Source organism: Monodelphis domestica, chromosome 2, assembly GCF_027887165.1.
Source record: "Monodelphis domestica isolate mMonDom1 chromosome 2, mMonDom1.pri, whole genome shotgun sequence".
Lineage (NCBI taxonomy): Eukaryota > Metazoa > Chordata > Mammalia > Didelphimorphia > Didelphidae > Monodelphis > Monodelphis domestica.
Window position 1 is genome coordinate 428,832,294 of NC_077228.1, and position 20,847 is coordinate 428,853,140.

At 36.3% G+C, this 20,847-nt stretch overlaps 1 long non-coding RNA gene across 3 annotated transcripts in view; it reads right to left on the minus strand.

The window, feature by feature from the left end:
* Positions 1-17,890: 17,890 nt before the first annotated feature.
* The window catches only part of LOC103106435 (uncharacterized), a 29,840-nt gene continuing 26,883 nt past the window's right edge, over positions 17,891-20,847 (minus strand). For all 3 annotated transcript variants that reach the window (XR_008916710.1, XR_463076.2, XR_001627204.2), the window contains exon 5: positions 17,891-20,666. This is a non-coding gene — a long non-coding RNA (uncharacterized LOC103106435). The remainder of the gene's footprint in view (positions 20,667-20,847) is intronic.

The following is a 20,847-nucleotide window of genomic DNA, read 5'->3' on the forward strand; positions in this document are numbered from 1 at the left end:
AGGAAAGGAAAGGAAAGGAAAGGAAAGGAAAGGAAAGGAAAGGAAAGGAAAGGAAAGGAAAGGAAAGGAAAGGAAAGGAAAGGAAAGGAAAGGAAAGGAAAGGAAAGGAAAGGGAAGCGTTGGGAAAAGAATGGAAGGGAAGATTCATTTGCCATTGAGCAAATACTTTAACCTTTCTAGGCCTCACTTTCCTTATCTGCAAAATTAAAGGTTACAAAACAAAGACTATTGAAAATTATTTTGTGGAAGTTTGAACATAAACTAAAAACAATGAGCATTTCCCTGTACAAAATAGTACAGAGAAAGACACTTTGGCATGAAACTATAAATCTTTGTTATGTTTTGCTTGCTTTTCTTGTTAAGGGTATAAATTTAGCTTTTAATTGTCAAAGCTATTCTAAATTGTGCTTCTTTCTGGCCTTTCTGTTCTCTTCTAATGCATTAAAAATGTTTCACAGGTCTGCTTCCCTTCCCTTCCTTTCCCCACAAACAATTTTGCTTATCTTCAAAACCTCTATTCTTTATGAGAAGAGATAAACAATAAATTATACTCATAGAATTCATCCCTATACTCCTCCTTCCTGTGATTATCTTAGTTTTAGAGATTTAGTCCCCTGCTACCTTTGGCATCATTCATTAATGTCTGAATTTGTCATCTTCATGTACTAAAGGCCAAAGGGAGTCACAGAGGGTTAGCCCTCAATCAGTGGCAAAGTTCATTTTTGAGGAAATAGCTACTGTGGGGATTTTTTTTTACTGGACTATGCAACTCTATATTCAGAGCTTTTTTTTTTTCATCTAAGAACTCCTTTCAATAAGATTTATCTACAAGTTTTTACAAAGTGATACTGACGTTTAAGATTTCTGTTCTTTAAAGGACTTCAGGTTAAATGCTTTGATCTAGAAGAAAGCCTGGGTAACTTACAAACTCCTTCAGCTCTCTTCACCCTTTAAGGATAGCGGTCGATTGAAAAGTCTAACAGCTCTGTATTCTTTTGAAATTCACCTCTTTGGTTTCATAGGCTTGTAGGATCACAGGTGGAAAGGATCTTAAAGCTCATCTAGTCCAACATGTTCATTTTTAAAGCATTTTTAAATTATTGTCTCTCCCACTACCACAACCACTGAACAATTTTAAAAAAATGTGAATATAAAGTCCTCAATCAATAGCTGTCTAGCCCAGTAAAACATATTCCTTCATTAGCCATATTCAGAAATGTATATCTTTTTGCACTTTAAATATATAATCTCTCTGGAAGGAATCAAATAACATGTTTCATCATCATTCTTTTGGACTCAGTTTATCTTTGATTTGTTCAGATTTCTAAAATTTTACAAATGTATTTTTCTCTCATGATGTTATCATTGTATAAAATGTTCCCTGAATTCTACTCACTTTACTCTGCATCAGGTGACAGAAGTCTAGTTTCCTTTAAAATTATCTAGTTCTTGGGGGCAACTGGGTAGCTCAGTGGATTGAGAGTCAGGTCTAGAAAAGAGAGGTCCTAGGCTCAAATCAGGCCTCAGACACTTCCTGGCTGTGTGACCCTGGGCAAGTCACTTAACTTCCATTGTCTAGCCCTTACCACTATTCTGCCTTAGAACTAATACATAGTATTGATTCTAAGGTGGAAGATAAGGGGTTAAAAAAAAAGGAATTGTCTAGTTCATTATTTTTTATGGCACAATAATCTCATCTCATCATAAACTTCAAATTTGTCTAGCCACGAGGGGCACATCCCCTTAATTTCCCTTTTTTATGCTACCATGAAAAGAACTTATAAGATATTTTTGTACATATAGATCTTTTTCCTCTTTCTCTGATTTCTTGGGGATGAAAGTCTAGTAGTAGTATAGCTGGATCAAAATATACGTAAAATTTGGAAACTTTCTAGGCGTAGTTACAAATTGCTTTCCAGAATGACTGGACCAATTCATTGCTCTATCTCTAGTGCACTAATGTACCTGTTTTCCCACATCCTCCCTAAATTTGCCATTGTCTTCTTTTGTCATTCTTGTCAGTAGGAGAGGTATAAGGTAGAATCTCCAACTTGTTTTATAATTTGCATTTCTCTAATCACTAGTGATCTAAAACATTTTCATATAATTGTTGATAACTTTCTTTTCTTCTTTTGAAAATTGCTTGTTTATATCCCTTGACCATTTATCTACTGCAGATGGCTTAAAGTCTTGAAATTTTAAATCAATTCCATATATATCTTAAATATGAGTTTTTTAATCAAAGAAACTTGTTGCAAAGATTTCCCACACACACACAGTGACTTGCTTCCCTTCTCATTTTAATTTACTATATTAGGTTTATTTGTGCCAAAATTTTTTTTAAATTTTAGATTATGAAAATTGTCTATTTTATCTTATGTGATTGTCTCTGTCATTTGTTTAGTCATTAATTCTTCCCTAACTACAGCTCCAAAAGGTGATTTCTTCCTTGCTCCTTGAATTTGCTTATGATGGGACTTTTTATATATAAGTCACAAATGAATTTAGAGCTTGGTTTATGGTGTGAGCCGATGGTCTAAACCTAATTCCTGCCAGGTTTCTTTAGTTTTCCCAAAAGTTTTCATAAAATCCTGTGTTCTTCCCCCACAGCTGGGGTCTTTGCAACTCCTTTATTTTGTGGATGAAAATAACAAGATCCAGAGTGGTTAAGTGACTTGTCCAGTATCACCATAGGTAATAAGTGGCAAAGCTGAGGTTAGAGAACAGATCCTCTGACTTTAAATCTGGCATTCTTTTCATTACCCCATGGTGTTTCCTCCTCCAAAAATATTCTTTGAAATATCCAAGGAAAGTAGGAGGGAAGGAAAGGAGAGGAATGGAATTTAGAAAGGGGAAGCCAAGTAGGAATAGAGATGTAAATTTTAATTAGATGATCTTGGAATTCTAGATCTCCCCTATCCTTACACCAGAAAGCAAGAAGCATAGTATGGGACTTAACTGGTATTCAACAAATATTTGGCGAATTAAAAACAGGAAGCTACTTCTTTAATTTTACCTTTGCCTACCATTGTCCTTGCCACCTCCCATTTAGGGAATCCTCCCATCAGCTAGGTAGTGCTGGGCTTGAAATCAGGAACTCATCTTTATGGGTTCAAATCTGGCCTCCATAGATGTATGTGTCTTGGCAAGTCACTTAACCCTGTTCCCTCATCTATAAAATGAACTGGAGAAGGAAATAACAAACCATTCCAGTATCTTTGCCAAGAAAACCCCAAATGGGGTCACAAAGAGTCAGGCACAACTGAACAGCAACTATCTAGCAACTGACTTTCCCCAACTCACTACCCAAAAGAAATTGGGGCAAGGAAGGAGTATACTCAGGAAAATATTTTTATTGGCTTTCTTCTCAAAATGAGGGGGATGGGAAGGAGGACTAACTAAAAGGAAAAAAAATATGTTAATAAATGTGCATTCTACACCTTCTCAGATTGTATTCTAATGAGAAATCTAGAATAATCAAGAATTCAAATGGAACTTACTATGTTTTACACTACAAGTCCTCATACATCTAAAGTCTGCAGATTGTGAATTAGTCACATGAATTAGTCATGCACTGAACAGAGATCTTGTTGCTGCAACTGCTAAGGAAAGCAGTTCTTGCCATTTAACAGAGCCATGTAAAGACAAAAAATTTACAGCCTGCTCCTTTTAAAAAATCTTCCCTTCAGAGGCCCCATAGTCTATAATATGCAGACAATAAAATTAAGAAGGGAAAGCATTTTCTGTTCCTGCTTCATCATCAGGGGAAACTGACTAATAATGAGTACCTTTTACATATATTTTACAATATACTTTTTTTTTGGTGAATAAGAAAAGGATTTCTGTTTTTACCACTATGAAACAAAATATGACTAGTGATCTGAAAAGACTGATTTAACATAACATATAATTGTGAGTAAGAATTTTTCCTTTTTTTTTTCTTAATTTGTATCCCTAGTACCTAGCACTATGCCTGGCGCATAGTACACATTTAATGAATTCTTATTGATTGATTGGTAGGTTGCCATTTCTCAATTATCTGAATACTCTCTTAAAGGATGCAGATTACAACCCAGGAACACTCCTCATTCTGTACCATGGATGTGCTGGTAAATATTTGACAGTTAGCTCTCAAAAAATAAAGGACACAAGGGCAGCTAGGTGGCTCAGTACCAAGCCTGGTACTCCTGGGTTCAAATCTAGTTTCAGACCCTTCCTAGATGTATGACCCTAGGAAAGTCACTTCACCCCAATTGCCTCACCCTTGCCAGTTTTCTGCCTTAGAACTAATATGATTCTGAGACAGGAGGCAAAGGTTTAAAAAAATACAGGACTCATTTTTAAGTTTAATCTGCATTTTTAACATTTTCTCTATCACTTTCTTAAATCTAGGCAATCAACAAAACCATAAGTCAAGCCCTGATTTGGAGAATTTGCTGATTTTCAAAGTATAAATAGTCACATTAAAATTCTTAATTCCCTTACAAGATTGTTTTCTTTTTTTTTTTAATAATGAAGTATGACATGGGCACCTAGTTGATTCAGTAGATAGAGCACTGGGCTAAGAATTAGGAAGTCACATCTTCATGAGTTCAAATCTGACCTCAGATATTTAGTAGTTACGTGGCCATGGGCAAGACTCTTAATCCTGTTTACCTCAGTTTCCTCATCTATAAAATGAAGTGGAGAAGAAAATGGCAAACCATTTTAGTGGCTTTGCCAAGAAAACCCTAAAATAAGGTCACAAAGAGTCAGACTTGACTGAATATCAAATGTTTGTAACAGGATTGGCTCCTTGGGGAGCTAGATAGCATAGTGGATAGAGAGCTTGGCCCAGAGTCAAGAGGACCTGCATTAAAATCTGGCCTTAGACACTTGGTAGTTATGTGACCCTGGGCAAAATGCTTAAGCCTCATTGACTCTCCCTTGCCACTCTTCTGTGTTAGAAGTGATACTAAGACAGAAGGTAAGGAAGGGCTTTTAAAAAAATAACTTTAAAACTATGTATAACACAGTTTTCCCTTTGAGAGAGTCTAATAACTTCATTAACAGAATTGCCCCAAACTTCAGAGTATTTTTACTTTCCTCAGAGTCAACTTCATAAGAACCGTTTTTGTACAAAATATGCATTAGAAACAATGGAATTTCCCATATGGAATAAGCAAATACTATGAAAATGAAACTTATCTTAAGAAGAAATCCTTTCTCTTGGGCCAAAACAATGATGGGCTTTTTATGGCTGCCATTTTCATTTTTTCTGACCTATTATTGCCATTTGATATCATAGAATGTCTTTTCATCATAGCAGAAATGGTTTAGTATTTTTACAAATCAGTCTAAAAAACCAAACTAAATGGATCCCTACAATGTGCAAATTTGAAACAAAATTAGATTTAGAACTAGGTCCCAAAGGAGCTACTCCAACCTCAGGACATTGATGTTGGACTGGCTACAAAACCTGGAATGGACTTAATTCCCAGATGCCCAAATTCCTGGGTGATTTATTTTCCTGATCCTTTGAAAACTCATAAAGGTCAAAGCTTCCAAATTAATCTCCTTCTCCTAAAATAAAAGAATAAATACGACGGCAAGCAAAGAACCAAAACCTATGCTTTATAGTGCCATGTGAAAGAGAGATTGTCTGATGCCTCATCAGACATTATTAGCAAAAGAGTCAAACCAAAAGAGAGGATCGACCAGGAAAGGAATAAGGCCATGCTGATTAATGTTTTTTGAAAGTGCTCCCTATTCCAGTTCTACAACTGTAACCTAGTCAAAAAGAATGCAAATCACCATATGATTTACAGCTCAGAACCAGTTATAGAATGTCTACCCATGCTCCAAAATCTACCTAAAGCACATTTCCATTATATATCATCAGCACTCTTCCAGAATCAGGCTCCCTATGCCTTCCATGTAGGAAATTGAATCAGCATATTCTACAAATATCTGTTATATCATAAAGATGTTTCCTTATTTCTTTGTATTTTTTTATATTTTCCATTTAAATTACATTAAGGTTTGCAGAAGATATGGATTCAGGAGACATTTAGAAAGGAGCAGTTGGTCCAGTCCCCTTTAACACTGGATTTCCTTCCAGGAACTTCAACATACTATTGGCAGGTTTATGCACCTGGTAAGTGTGAAATCTAAGCCTAGAAAAGGAGTTCTTAACCTAGGGTCTACACACACACACACACACACACAGGGCACAGGGTCCATTGGGAGATTTCAGAAGGGCCATGAAATTGAATGACAAAAAATTACATCTTTATTTTCATTATCCTCTAACTGAGATTTAGTATGTCATTCAATTATATTTTTTTAAATTATTCCAGAAAAGGGTCCATAGACGTTACCAGACTGCTAAAAGGGTCCATGACAAAAGAAGCTTACAAACCTCTAACTAGGAGAGTGTTTAATCAAGGCAACCTACAGATGGAGTTTTATTCAGACTTTGTAGTAAAAACAGTAGGGCTAGACCTATTTTCTGATCTGTAATTAGAATCTGTTACCCTAAAAAACTATGATTCCCAGCACCCCACTCTCCTTCTCATGTTTAGTGCTGACATAGGGAGGTTATGAATTTTGTCTAACCCTGCTTCTCACTCTCTCTTGATCTGATCGGTTTGGTGGAGGTGGCATGAGGTGAAAGCCAGGAGAAACTTAGTCATGTGGTCTTATTTTGTTAGATAATTACTGTTTTATTCTTTTACTTCTAGTGATTATTAACAAACTGTATAAAATATAACATATAGTATTGGACATTAATTTAAATCCTACACTGAAAAGGCTCTTCAAAGTGAGAATTGTACCTTTAAATCAATTACCAGGATCTCATAATTATTAGTCATTTCACTTTATTTCTATGTTGAGATGTTGAGAATATGTTGAGAAGAGTTTAGTGAACCCAGATTTGTACTAGATTTGATCTGGACAATTATGTTAGAGTCCACACTGAAGAAAAGTGAGCCTTTTCATTCATTATGTGAACATAATAGATATCAGAGTACCCTATTTAGGTTGAACAATGTTCCAAGAATGCTCCATTAATTAATCAGGCACCAACAGATTTTTCAGATCAGCTTATTACCTAATTTCATGAAGTCAGGTAGTGTGCCATCAGAAATAAAGAACTCATGAAGAAGACCTGGTTTAAAGTCCAGACTCTATCATTTAATAACTGTGACACTGGGCAAGTTACTTAACATCTTGATACCCAGATAACTAAGACTATAAGTTGTGGAGCAGGTACCAATCTGCACCAATGAATGGAGCTATCACTGGGAGTTCACTATACCAATGAAATTATGTATTTTCCCATCAAGGGTAACACATGTGGGTTAAGTAAAGTAAAGAAGTACTAACATGAGTGCTTCATTATGGTTTCAAGTCTAAGCCAAAAAAGTGAACATTTCATTCAAGTTAGTTGACATTTTAAGATCCATCCTAGGGCCAGAGGGACTTTAGACAGATATGGTCTATAGATTTAGGTGTCACCACACATGGCCAGAACTTTGTAGTGTTTCCCAGAAATTGTAAACATCAAAAGTAGATTCATATGAGCTATAACCACAACTAAAAGAATGCCATTCCTGGCTTTTAAAGAAAGGGGTTCTATTCTTGTGGGGACTTCAACAGTAGCCTTAAAGAAGGCATTTAGTACTATTATGATACCCGAACCCTAAGTGTACAATTTTGGGTTACCAGGTTTAGAGCTAGAAGGAACCACAGATATGAGGAAACTAAAATTCTAAGATATTTCCAACATCACAAAAATTGGATCAGAGGGAGAATTTGAACCCTTATCCTCTGACTCCAGAAACAGGGCTTTTTCAACCTTACCACTATTACCCATTGGAGTAAGGCATGAGGGCAGTGTTCATGCAAAATGTGTCAGCAATGTGAACCTGAACACAAGAATTCTTTGACTGGCCTATTACTCACACCAATTAGTGCTGGCAGAAAAAGTCCAAAGACCTCTCCCTGGAAATAATGTGGCATAATGACTCATATCTAAGATCAAATCTGCCCTAGAGACTTTGAGGGCACCACTGAGAAGATGCACATCACTGGATGGCAGTCCCTATAAACCATAAAAACTTAAGGAAGCTCAAATATTATTAAGGTACACATAGGATGAGTGCTCCTGCTTTGATGAATTTTCCTTGAAGGATCCATATGCTAGGAATCAAAATTAGCTATCTAATACTTTAAGCTCCAGAGTTTGGAGCCAGAGGAGCCCACATCAATAAGAATGATGCATCCTATGTTCACACTAAAGATATGAGCAGGCATAACTGGGGGTTGTAGAAATATTCAGCTACTATTTTTTTTGGATGGGTCATCATGCCAACACATTTTCAGAGAGAGATCTTTTGAGTTCTAGGAGAAGTTCAGGTGAAAAATGTTAATTCATTTGGAATATTAGCATAGAGGTATAAAATTACCACACCATGGTATAAGGTGACATAAAATTGGATAAAGGACTGCCCTTGAAGTCAAGAAAACTAATTAAATCCTGCTTCTAGCAAAAATATTAGCTACCATGAACAAGTCACTCTCAGGACTCTAATTAACTCATTAGGCCAAAGGAATTACTAGACCACACTGGTGAAGGGGGTCCTCACACCTAGAAGTCTATATATTGGTAAAAATCACAGATCTGACTCCCTCACCATCACCACCAAAGAAAAAGTTAAAAGTTGTGCCATCTCGTTGATAAATGCCAGCTCACTACATCCTGATGAAGACCTTAAGGACTTTTATAATCACTAGTCATAATCTTGAAAATATCATTCCACTTTGGAACAGGCATTGTGATTGATTCTATGTTAAAATACACAAGAATACATTATCATTTTTTTACTACTGAGACCAAATTTCAAGAAGGGAGGAAAGAACAAATGAATGAACAAATGAATGATGGAAGAAAGGAACATTTACCAAATGACTAATATATGCCAGGCACTATTCTAGGAATTGGAAATACAAATTTAAAAAGTGAGAGTATCCTCAAGGAGCTTATATTCCAATAGAGACAGATGATACATATAGAGGAATTATAGTAAGGAGAGGGAGTTTTTGAACAGAGATAGTAAGTAGAGCAATAGGACAATTGATGGCCAGATTATCAAAACTTTCCCAGAATCAGTATTAATAAAGATTTGATTCTTGTTCCCAGAACAAGAAAGATTGGGGAAGGGTAGTATGTAGAGAGGCAGCAGGATAGATGGCAAGATGTCCAGATTGAATGGATAGATGGATGGAATGTGAAACATGGTTTAGTGTAGGGTCAGATAGGGTGAAGTGAATTAACAGTAACTTGCTCAACAATTAGGACAGCTTAATTCCAGAGTAGAATTTCAGAACTGGGTAGAATAACTCCCTTAACAAAGAAGAAGAGTCATGTTGTCTGGAAGTCCAGGCCAGAAGATGCTATTCCATATGTGGAGAAAGGGAGAAAGCAACAGGACTGATGCCAAGATGCCTGAGGAGGATGGGATCTGCTACTTGATTTCATGTCCAAAACTGTCAGTTACACCTCAAAGAGGCTGGTAGTTTTCATAGAAATCATCCAGCAAGATATGTAAACCAACAGAAATCATTTCAAATCAAAATTAAAGTTTATGGTCAAGCTTTGGGAAAGACTAGGAGTCTGTCTGCTGATGGAAAGGTGATACTGATGGATAGGAGAGATGGAAAGAACTAAATCAGGTGGTGTATAATTTTCTGCATTGTTATTCATCATACTTATAAAAGGATGGGGTATAGTATCAGCCTATGGCAAAATTTCCAAGAAATAATTCTGGGGTCTGGGATTTCTGTTAGTCTTTTCATGTGAGTGCATTGATAACTGTCCCATCTTTTGGAAGAAATAGGCAAGAGAGGAAATATCTATGTTCTTCAGATTGTCCATATGATTCTACAACTCTATTGTGTGGTTCAAAAATTGGGACTCAGTTTATATCTCTAAAGAAAATTAGTTTATTATAACCAGGTGTTATCAGTTCAACCCAGAACTGACAGTGATAGCTGCAACTATTTCCCACATATTCATGAAATATCAAGTGAGATAATAATTGTAAAATGCTTGGCACATTGTGATATATAAAGTTAGCTATCATCATCATTATCATTAATATTATTAGACAAGCCTTGCAAAGGCTCTGAGACACTACAATATAAATTCTTTGCATGTTTGCAATGAAATATTTGAAAATATTGATATTTTAAGTAAATTTAAGTCTCCCCTTCAATTCACCTACTGTATAAATAGGAAGCAGGATGGGAAATTTGTATTTTATCATTTCAGCCATTCAGGGAGTCACTGAAGACTTTGGATCATAGTGGAAAGGGTCAGCATAAGTTAAGAGTTCTTCTGGCAACTGTGTGAAGTATGGATTAGAAAGGGGAAAGCCTGAGGGCAGAGAGACAGGAGATTATTACAACAGTCTAGGTGAGAGCTGAACTTTTTAAAAATTCATTGTTTATTATTTATTTTTATTAATTATTATTTATATTTATTTTTATTATTCCTATTTCAACATAAGTAGTTTCTGTTGTCATCATACATATATTATTTTAGGCATTGAAAGATATTATTCTGAGAAGGAGCCAATTGGCTCCATCAGACTGTCAAAGAAGGCCATGATACATAAAGAACCTACATCATACTTATTTGCACACTAGAGAGAGAGAGAGAGAGAGAGAGAGAGAGAGAGAGAGAGAGATTACAAGTGTTTAAGCCTAACAGAGCAATATAGTCGCAATTTTAAGCAAAGAGATAGAGTAAGGAAAATATTTCTGGAATTCTTGCTCACTTCGAAGAAGTTTGTCTTGGATTTCTAATAGGTCAAATGAACCATCAGCAGCAAAGAAAGAAATATCCACCTAACTTAATCCCAAAAACAACACTCTTATTGACAGCATCACAGGTTAATTAAGGAACTTGCTAATGATGTGTTAAGAAATCTGGCATATTTTCAAGTCAGATCAACACCATTGGAGACATAGAACACTGCTGAAGTTTGTGCCATACAATAAAATTTAATTAAGCCAAAATCAGTTTATCTAAGGTGGTATGCAATTTAAAGCAACTGTTCTTTCCTAAGCCAACTAGATGTCATATTGTTCTTTAATGAATTCCCTTCATAAAGTCTTTCCTGACTTGTCTCTGCCTCTCCCAAAAAGATTGATATGATTCCATCTCTATTGAACCCTTACAGACCTTTCTCTCTATATTGTGGAACTTTTAATATTTTTCCTTACATTGTAAGTTTGGGTTTCTTTGGTTGGCTATTTGGGGTTTTTCCTGCACTTAATAGATTGTAAGTTCTCAGAGGTCAGAGACTCCAATTCAGTCATCTTAATTTCTCTTGCAAGACCTAGCACAAAGTCCTGTATATACTAGGAGCTCATTAAATCTTAATTGTTTCTCTCTGGCTCTGTCTGTCTCTGTCTCTGTCTCTCTCAGATCTAAGATTTCAAGTCCTCTGCCAATGCAGATTGGCACCTGGTCTGCAATCTAAAGTCTTAAAGAATTATCTGGGGTGCTGAGAAATTAAGAGATCTGTGCAGTCATACAACCAGTATGTGTCAGATTTAAGCCCAATCTTCTTTACTCGAAAGCTAGATTTCTATGGATTATGACAACCAGCCACTCATCATCAAAAATAATAAGAATATTTTAAATTATCAATAAAGCATCTTAACTAGTAGAACTAAATAGGCATTAAGATATTTACTTTCAATGTGTAATAAAATAACCTCTTATCTATAATGATCAGCCCCTTTTAATCATAAAGAGGAAGCTGAGAATTGCAGTTAAAATTTTTTTTCACTACCCTGAGTCACTTCCAGGGAGCTGGCATTAATTCATTTCTTCTGTGTGTTGGTTTTTTGTTTGTTTGCATGGGTCTTCTAGATTCAAAATCAAACTAGACCCAGCTGTAGATGTCTCAGCTTGTTATTTGAATTTCTTTGCACATTCCAGTAGCATTTTCCTATTGAATATGTAGTTTAATGAAAATAAAAAAAAAACAGATGTTCCAGGTATATTGAGAAGAGTGACAATTGCAACTGAAACCGTCCAAACGAATTTACTCTCCCATTAGAATATGAACTTCTCAAGGGACAGCTAAGTTATCAGAATGAATAGAGTGCCAGGCCCAGGTAGTCAAGAGCACCAGGGTTTAAATTTGACCTCAAACACTTTCTAGCTCTGTGATGCTGGGCAAGAACCCCAATTGCCTAGGCCATACTGCTCTTCTGCCTTGGAATCAATCGATCAATCAATTCCTAGAAAGAAGGTAAGGGTATTAAATTTTTTATTTAAATTTTAAAAATTATGTGAGTTGCTTGAGAGCAGAGATATTATACCCTTTTAAAATGTGGCATCATATTTTGACTGTGTTCTGACTGAGAGAACAGAGAAACTATTACTTCCTTCATCTAGACACTAATTGACTAATACAGCCTATGATTAGGTTTGTTCTTTTGGCAACCATTTCACAGTGTTGACTCACACTGGGTTCTCAGTCAACTAAAAGCCTTTGTCTTTTTCACATGTCTCCAGCTGTGACTCCCTCATCTTATACTTGTGGGGCTGATTTTTCAAACATGAGTAAGTGATTGTTACAAAATGCTGTCTTGTTGGCTTCAGACCATTTCTTCAATCTATCAACATTTTTTGTGGATATTGAACTTATCAACCAACATATTAGCTATCTTTCCCAGCTTTGTGTCATTTGTAAATTTGATGAGTATATCTTCTGTTTTTTATCTAAAGTAAAGCACTGACAAAAATGGGACTAGGACAGAGTCAACATCTACTCTGGATGAGGAAGGATAATAATCTTGTAGAATCATAGATGTGGAAGAGTGCTCAAAGGTAAAATAATGCATTATAATTAGATGTCCAACAACTAGGGACTTCCTTTGGAGACACTGATCTATTAATCAACATGCTTTGGATATGGCCATTCCATTCATTCTAATAATATAATACCATCCAGCCTACACTTCTATGTCTTGTCCACAAGGATATCAAGTCAGCATTGACTTCATCTGAAATCCAGATACCCTTTTAGCAATTGCCTTGTATGTTTCCTTGTCTACTAATCCTGGCAAAAAAGGAAAATGAAATTAATGTGCAAAGACTTCTTTTTTTGTGAACTCACTTTGGCTCTTTTTGAAATAGGAATAGGAATAGAGACTGGACCAATATTTCATTAGTATTTTCTGGAGGAGGAGATTCTCTGTACCAGTGTAGATTGGTAACATCTCTGTCTTTCAGAACTGCCTAAGCTGAGAAGGTATTTCTAGAGTGAATTATCCAAGAGTCACAGAACCAGCATTTTTAAGAGGCAGGGCCTGAACTCAGGGATGGCTGTCTCCAAAGCATTCACTATATTACTCTGACTCTCAGAAGCTCTCTTGATTCAACTTAAGGGGAAAGTACACCCAAATAAAATATCTCATTTTGCTTTCTTCATCACTGAGGATTTTCAGGTAGAGGCTAAGTAGCCACTTTGGAAAGTCATAGAATGGACACATGCTTCTAATAAAGGCTAGGTTAGACACCTCTAAGGTATTTTTCTAAACTAAGATTCCATGATCTCCGTTTCCCTTTGCTAGTCATAGCATAGTGGATAAAGCTTGGAGTCAGGAAGACCAGGCTTCAAATCCTGACTTATTAGCTGTTTTGTCTAAGACAAGTCACTTAACTGCTCTGTTCCTCAGTTTTATTATCTATAAAATGGGAGTGATAATAGCAAAATCTAATGAGAGAATGTATCCTAAGTGTTTTACAATCCCTAATAATAAATGCAAGGTTTAGACATTGCAAATTATTAACTAAATAATCCAATCTATAAAATTCTTTTGATGAACATAAAAAATTCAGTGGCTTATTTTTTCCAGGACAAACTTACATCCCCTTTTTGAAAATCAAGACATTTGTAATGACTAAGAAAGTCTGACTTACCTCATAGACAATTTCTTTCTCAGTAAAGAGGGTAACTTCTATTATCAACCTTGTTCTGACAAAGGAGAGGAACTGGTCAGTGAAGTGGGCAACCTCTGGAGAAGTGACTTTGTTATTCTAGACCTTGATATAATCAAGGAAAAGAATACACCTATACCTTAAACTTTAGAGAACAGTTTATGCCTATTTCAAATTCTAGCACTTCTTTCCATTTTTGTGATTCTTCATAGATCACCAAAAACAATTTAGGGATCCCAGAGGTTGTCTACATTCAGAATCAAAAGTAGAAATTCTAGCACTTGGGGCAAATTCATTTAAGCCAGGAGATACAAGGAGATTAAACTATGACCCCATGATCATTACTTTGCATGATTCACGCAGTTTGGAGATAGAAGTCATAGGAATTTAGGAGGTTGAGGGGCAGGGAATAAACAGGTTGAGGAATTAGGAGGCCAGAGTATTTGAAGGGAGGAGTTAAGTTGAATATAAAGACTGAGCCATTACTAACGTAAATGGGGAGAAGTAACCTTATGACCTGAAAACTCACAGATAAAAATAATAAGGAAAAAATCCATTTATTAGGAACCTGCTATGTGCCATGTACTATGTTATGTACTTTTAATTTTTTTTTCTCACTTGATGCTTATGATCTAGGAGATAGGTGTTGCTACTATGTCCCCACTTCACAGCTGAGAAAACTGACAGAATGAGTAATGACTTGCCCAGAGTAACATGGCTAGTAAGTATCTAAGACTGAATTTGAATTTATTAGTAAAGGCAAGAAGCATCCTCCAAAGAAGGGCAAGTAGTTGCTGAATAATGATGGAGTGAAAGCATGAAGGAGGGAGCAGAGAATTAGCTTAATCATATTCCTGGCTCTGTGTGTCAGAGGCAGTATGAGATGGAGCAGTTATCATGCTTGGTTATGGGGCAAAGAGATATAGTTCTTTAGGAGAAAACCAAATTTTAGTGATTACCATAATGTGGATGGAATATGAGAATAAGAAATCTAAGACAAAAAGGAGGTTGTTAACAATAAAAATTGGGTTCTATAAGGCAGAGGGAGAAGAAAGGAATAAGGAATATAAAATGTGGAGAGGGCTAGTGCTAAGTTGGACAGGAATGAGAGTGTGGGAAAAGGTAGCAAGAAAAAGGAGTCTCAAGATTGGGAAAAAGGTCAGACAGGATCTGGAAAGAGTGGTTCAATTTTGTGTTTGGCCATGAAAGGAAATGTGATGGTCCATGCTCTCTGTCCCTTTTCCTCTGGCCTTCACTGTCACCAACCCTGTTCACTTGCCCTCTATAGAACCTATATTCTGCCCCAAGTCTCACAGGACTCTCAGGACAGCAGAAAGCCAAAAAGCTACCGAGGCAGACTCTGGCCCATAGTATGGATGAAGCACCTCCCTCATCTTCTATGACTTACACCCTCCTACAAAACCGTAATCCATTGACTCCCCCACCTTCTACCCAACATGCTTGCTGAAACTTGAGGAAAAGCTCAGAATGCTCTTGCTTGGTTAAGGCTTTGTCCATGTGGTTTTTTACCCATGAAAATAGAAGGTAGAATTGAATTAGATCACTTAACTTGAGGTTTCTATGAAGTGTTGAAAGAAAACAAAAGAGATTACAATAACACTAAAGAAAGGAGACTTTTATTTTAGCCATTCATAGTTCTCCATTTAAACCCTCTTCTGCAGCATCTCATCATGGCTTTTAGGTGATAATTCTTTGAATGCTAAATAAAAGGAGAATAAGCTGCTATTAAAGTGCTATACTCAGTATGCCAGCAAATTTGGAAAACATGACAGTGGCCACTGGATTGCAAAAGGTCAGTTTATGTCCCAGTCCTAAAGAAAGGAAATGCCAAAGAACGTTCAAATTCCCAAATAATTGCTCTCAATTCATATGCCAGCAAGTTTATCTTTAATATTCTGCAAGTAAGGCTTCAGTCATATGTGAACCAAAACTTAGCAGAAGTGTGAGCTGGTTTTGAAGAGGCAGAGGAACTAGAGACCAAACTATCAACATTTTCTAGATATGGAGAAAGCAAGAGAGCTCCAGAAAAATATCTGCCTCTGCTTTATTTAGTATACTAAATGAAGTTAATGAAGAAGAGGTAGATGTTTTTTGGAGCTCCCTTGCTTTGACTACATGGATCAAAATAAAATGTGGCAAATCATGAAAGAAATGGGAGTACTAGATTATTTTACTTTTCTCCCAAGGAACCTGTACATAGATCAAGAAATAAAATTCAGAAACAAACATGGAACAATTGATTAGTTTAAGATTGGGAAGAGTACAATGTGCTTGTATATTGTCACCTTATTTATTTAACTTATATACACATAACATCATTTGAAATGCTAGACTGGATGAATCAAAAACTGGACTTAAGGCTGCTGGGAGAAATGTCAGAAATCTCAGATATGCAGATGATACTACTCTGATAGAAGAAATTAAAAAATTAAGAAGCTTCCCAATAAAGGTAAAAGAAGATAACATAAATGCTAACTTGAAGCTTAACACCAAAAAGACTAAGATCATGTTAGCTGGTCCCATCACTTCCTGGATAAGAGAGGGGGAAGAATTGGAAACAATGTCAGATTTTATTTGCTTGGTCTCAAAAGATCACTGCAGATAGTGACTGTAGCCATGAAATTAAAAGACATCTGCTCTTTGGAAGGAAAGCTATGGCAAATCTGGACAGTATACTAAAAAACAGAGACATCACTCTGCCAACAAAGATCTGTATAGTCAGTTATGGTTTTTCTAGTAGTAACATACAGCCCTCATAGTTGGATTATAAGGAAAGTTGAGGACTACAGAATTGACACTTTGAAATTATGGTGCTAGAGAATATTTTTGAGGGTCCCTTGGACAAAGGACATCAAATCAGTCAATTCTCAAAGTAACTAATTCAGACTCTTCATTGGAAGAATAAATACTGAAGTTGAAGCTTAAATACTTTGGCCAAATGATGAAGAGACAGGACTCAATGGAAAAGATCCTGATGTTGGGGGAAATGACAAGGCAAAAGGAGAAGGGGAGAGCAGATAATGAGAGAGATGGCATCATGGAAGCAATGTCATAAATTTGGACAGACTTTAGGAGATAGTGGAAGATATAAGAATCTAATATGCTATGCGCTCATGGGGTTACAAAGAGTCAGACACAGTCAAATTACAGAATTACAACAATAGCAAAGCAAGAAGAGTCTCAAGCACAGGTTTGGCCAAAAATGTTGTTGGCCATCCTAGCATAAGTCTGCCAGGGGGTTGAGAGATTCACAGCTAAAAATCTGGCCACAGGTGCTGAATTGTGGTGGAAGGAGGTGGTACAGCTGTAAAAATGGAGATTTGAACTCCAGACTTCAATCCCCAGAAGTCCTTGGTAGTTCCTAGAATTCCCTATAATTTCACCTGAGTCCTTACTTGAGTGCAAGATCACAAATTATTATTTAAAGGGTCTCTCCACCTACTTTGGGCACGCTCTCTCTCTTCTTCAGCTTCTAAGCACACATGGCTTTCTACCTGGCAGGCAAGATGTAGTAAGTGAATTGTGAATGGGCTAGTACTTTAGGCACATGCTTTCTTTATTTTGTATTTCTTTATCCTTGATTTCTAATAATCTTAATAAACCTCATAAAATATAATACTTTTAGTAGAGGAACTAATTTAACTGTTACACAGCAATTATGTCAAAATATACCAACCTACTAAAGTGTGGAAAAGTTTTGATCTCTATAGGTAGAGAGAATACTCACTTTGATGAAAACATATTTGGCTTCAGAATGTGATTTGCCTTCATAGTCACTGAATTAAAAAACATTCTTGAATACATGTCTCATTGGTAATAAAATATAAATTAATTGACAAAAGCAAAATGAAGAATAGAGGGGATATTAAATATATAAAGCATTTTGCTCTATAAATATCAGTTAGAATTAGTATTATTATGATTATTGTTATTGTTTTCATTTAAAACTCCTTTGAAACAATGGAATTATATTGCTATTGTCTTTGTTTTACTACCTTGAATGGAATAGTGAAAAGATTAGATTTGTAGTTAGAAGATACAAATTCAAATCCCCTCTTACTTGACTACCACAGTAACTTTGATAAATTCATTTTCCCCTCTCTGGGTCTGTTTCTATATTTGTAAAATAAGGGGATTAGACAAGATGATTCCTAAGATCCTACTCAGAATTTTGAGGATTCTCAGTAATTCTGTTTCTTTCCATATTTAATTATATATAATAAAATATCTTCTGGCCCTTCCCCTACCATCCCCTAACCTGTCTATACCTGCTATACCTGCTAAGATCTACAAAGATAATTACAGCTAGAGGGTATTAATTGTGTATATATAATTGATTGATTTGCACATTGCCACTGCTCATGCTAACTCTGCCAGGAATGAAAGATTCGTAGTTCCTTAATAAATGTCAATTGGCCCCTTTCTCTAGGGATTGATTTGAGAAGAATTATATTCATGCTGAAAGACTTACAAGGATATTTTTTTCTTTACTGGAGGGCAAACCTTTAAAGTTTTTATGTGTATTACCTATAATGCAAGATGACAGGTATCTCCATGGGAGAGAACAAGAATGTAAAGAATCTCTTCTAATTTTGTGGGAAGCTGACAGTAGTAGACAGAACTGATGGTGAGTATTCTATTATCAGTCATATTATTACAATAATTACAGCAGGGGTTTGTGGGAACAGATGATGGTAGCAGTAACCATAACCTGACATGTCAGAAATATCCTCATTCCAGAGGCTAATATGGGCTATGTTTTATTTCAGCATAGATATGAAAATGATCTCTCTAGATCATTGCCATTTCTGGCACCAAAGTGTGTTCTCCTGTTAGTTGTTTATTGTGTCTTCTTTCTCTCTTGTAAGGGATGTTTTAAGAGTATCTCTGTTTTGACTAGATGACCTCAGAGGTACCTCCCAGTGCTAAGATTCTGTGATTTTACAAATTCTCAGAAATTTCTGAGAAGTCTAAGCCCTGGTGGAGAGCAACTATTCTGCCCCAACTAGGAGTTGGGAAGTGAGTAAGCATGCAACCATAGATTAAAAGTAGAGATTTAATGGGTATTTTTTAATTCTTGAAAATGGGTATTTTAAGCCATTCACTTCTAGCCATCAGTATTACTCAATTGTGTTCCTAAAGAGTCAAACTATTGCGTAAGACATCTTTACTCAGTGGACTTGAAACTCTTGAAGATAAGCCTAGACAAAGCTTTGAGCAAGAAAGTCTGGGAGCTCTATTCCATGACCAGAGGATTTATCAGGTGGGTTCATAGTCCTGAAGCTAACTGGAGCCTTTTATCCAACCTGTCCCTGAAATCAATTATTGTCCTTCTGTCAAAAGGCAGTGTAGAACATAACATATTTGACTTAGAGTCAGAAAGACCTGAATTTAAATCTCATCTCTTATACTTTTTAGAAGTATGGCCTTATAAAAGTCATTTAACCTCACTTTCCTCACCTATAAAATGAGGTTAATAGTAGCACCTACCTCAGTGTTGTGATGGTCAAATGAGATGATCTATTAAAGTGCTTTGTAAGTCTTAAAGTACTAGAGAAGTGCTAATTATTTATCATTGTTATATATTATTATCTTTGTTTTTATTATTGTATTTGTTAGCAATATAATTATTATTTGGTCTAATTTCTGCTGGTAAGGTTTTTTGTACATTTTTGTTTTAGTACTATGCTCTGGGTTTTAGGAACTGAGCTCTTCTGTATGCAATAAATTCAAAACTTTTTTCCCTATCAGCCAAGGCATTAGTAGTGGGTTATTTGTGAGCATGTCAGTTTCCTGGGGATGGATTGAGACCTGCTCTTGCTGAGCCAGTATAATGCCATGATGTTTCCATAGGTTATTGAGTCAGCAAAGGACTGCTGTGAGGATACAGTATTTGGTCATCTGGGAGCTCAGGGTTGATAAACAGATGAACTGATGAATCCTTTTAAGTTTCTGGAGAAGTTGATAGTGTAATAGGGATTAGAGTATGCCCATATTACCTAACATAGAGGCATCCTGTATCTGCATCTTGTCTTCTCCTACCACATGACTGGGAATAGCCCCCTTCAATTGGCTTTGGAGCTAGAACAGGCTGCATCTTTTAAAACTTACAGACTGGGATCATCTCTCTTTCCTACCCACTCTTTCTTGCTGCCAACTAGAGGGTGAAGATCACAATTCACCCATACCATAAGCTGAACTGGTGGCTTCTTTACTACCCCTCCTCTCTTTCCTACCTTATGTCTAGGATGTCTGTCATATGAAGTTTCATTTGTCTTTTGTGTCAGTGCAGGTGGAGATTCCCACGTACTAGGAGTTCAAGCAATGACCACATTGGAAGTAGGATTGTAGGTGAAATATTGCAACCATTCAGCCCAGCAGTGAAGCTGAGGTGCCTGGTATTTGAGCCAGAGAGGGGTTTGGTACTTGGAATTGGAACTGTAGTCTATAGGAAGTGAGCTAAACCATTTGTATATTTACTATCAAATCGTTTGAAACAAATATTACTTGTAAAAGCTATTGTGGCTGATTGTTGTTAAGTGGAACTAAAATACAAGGGACATCCTCCTATGAGTAGGGTCCAGAATCATTTGCAGAATTGCTAGACAAATCCAATATTCCTTGAGGGTATCAGGAAACTCTGGAAAAAGGAAAAAGAAATGGTTTTAGGCAGTGGGATCCTAAAAAGTCATTGTTACTGTAATCTTTGTCTTTCAGTCCCCTGCTGCTACTTCCAGCCAGTGTCCAGGCATAGTGATACCTCTCTCCTATGCTACGTTCCTCTTTCTACACCATATATTGGGGGTACAGATTATCAAAAG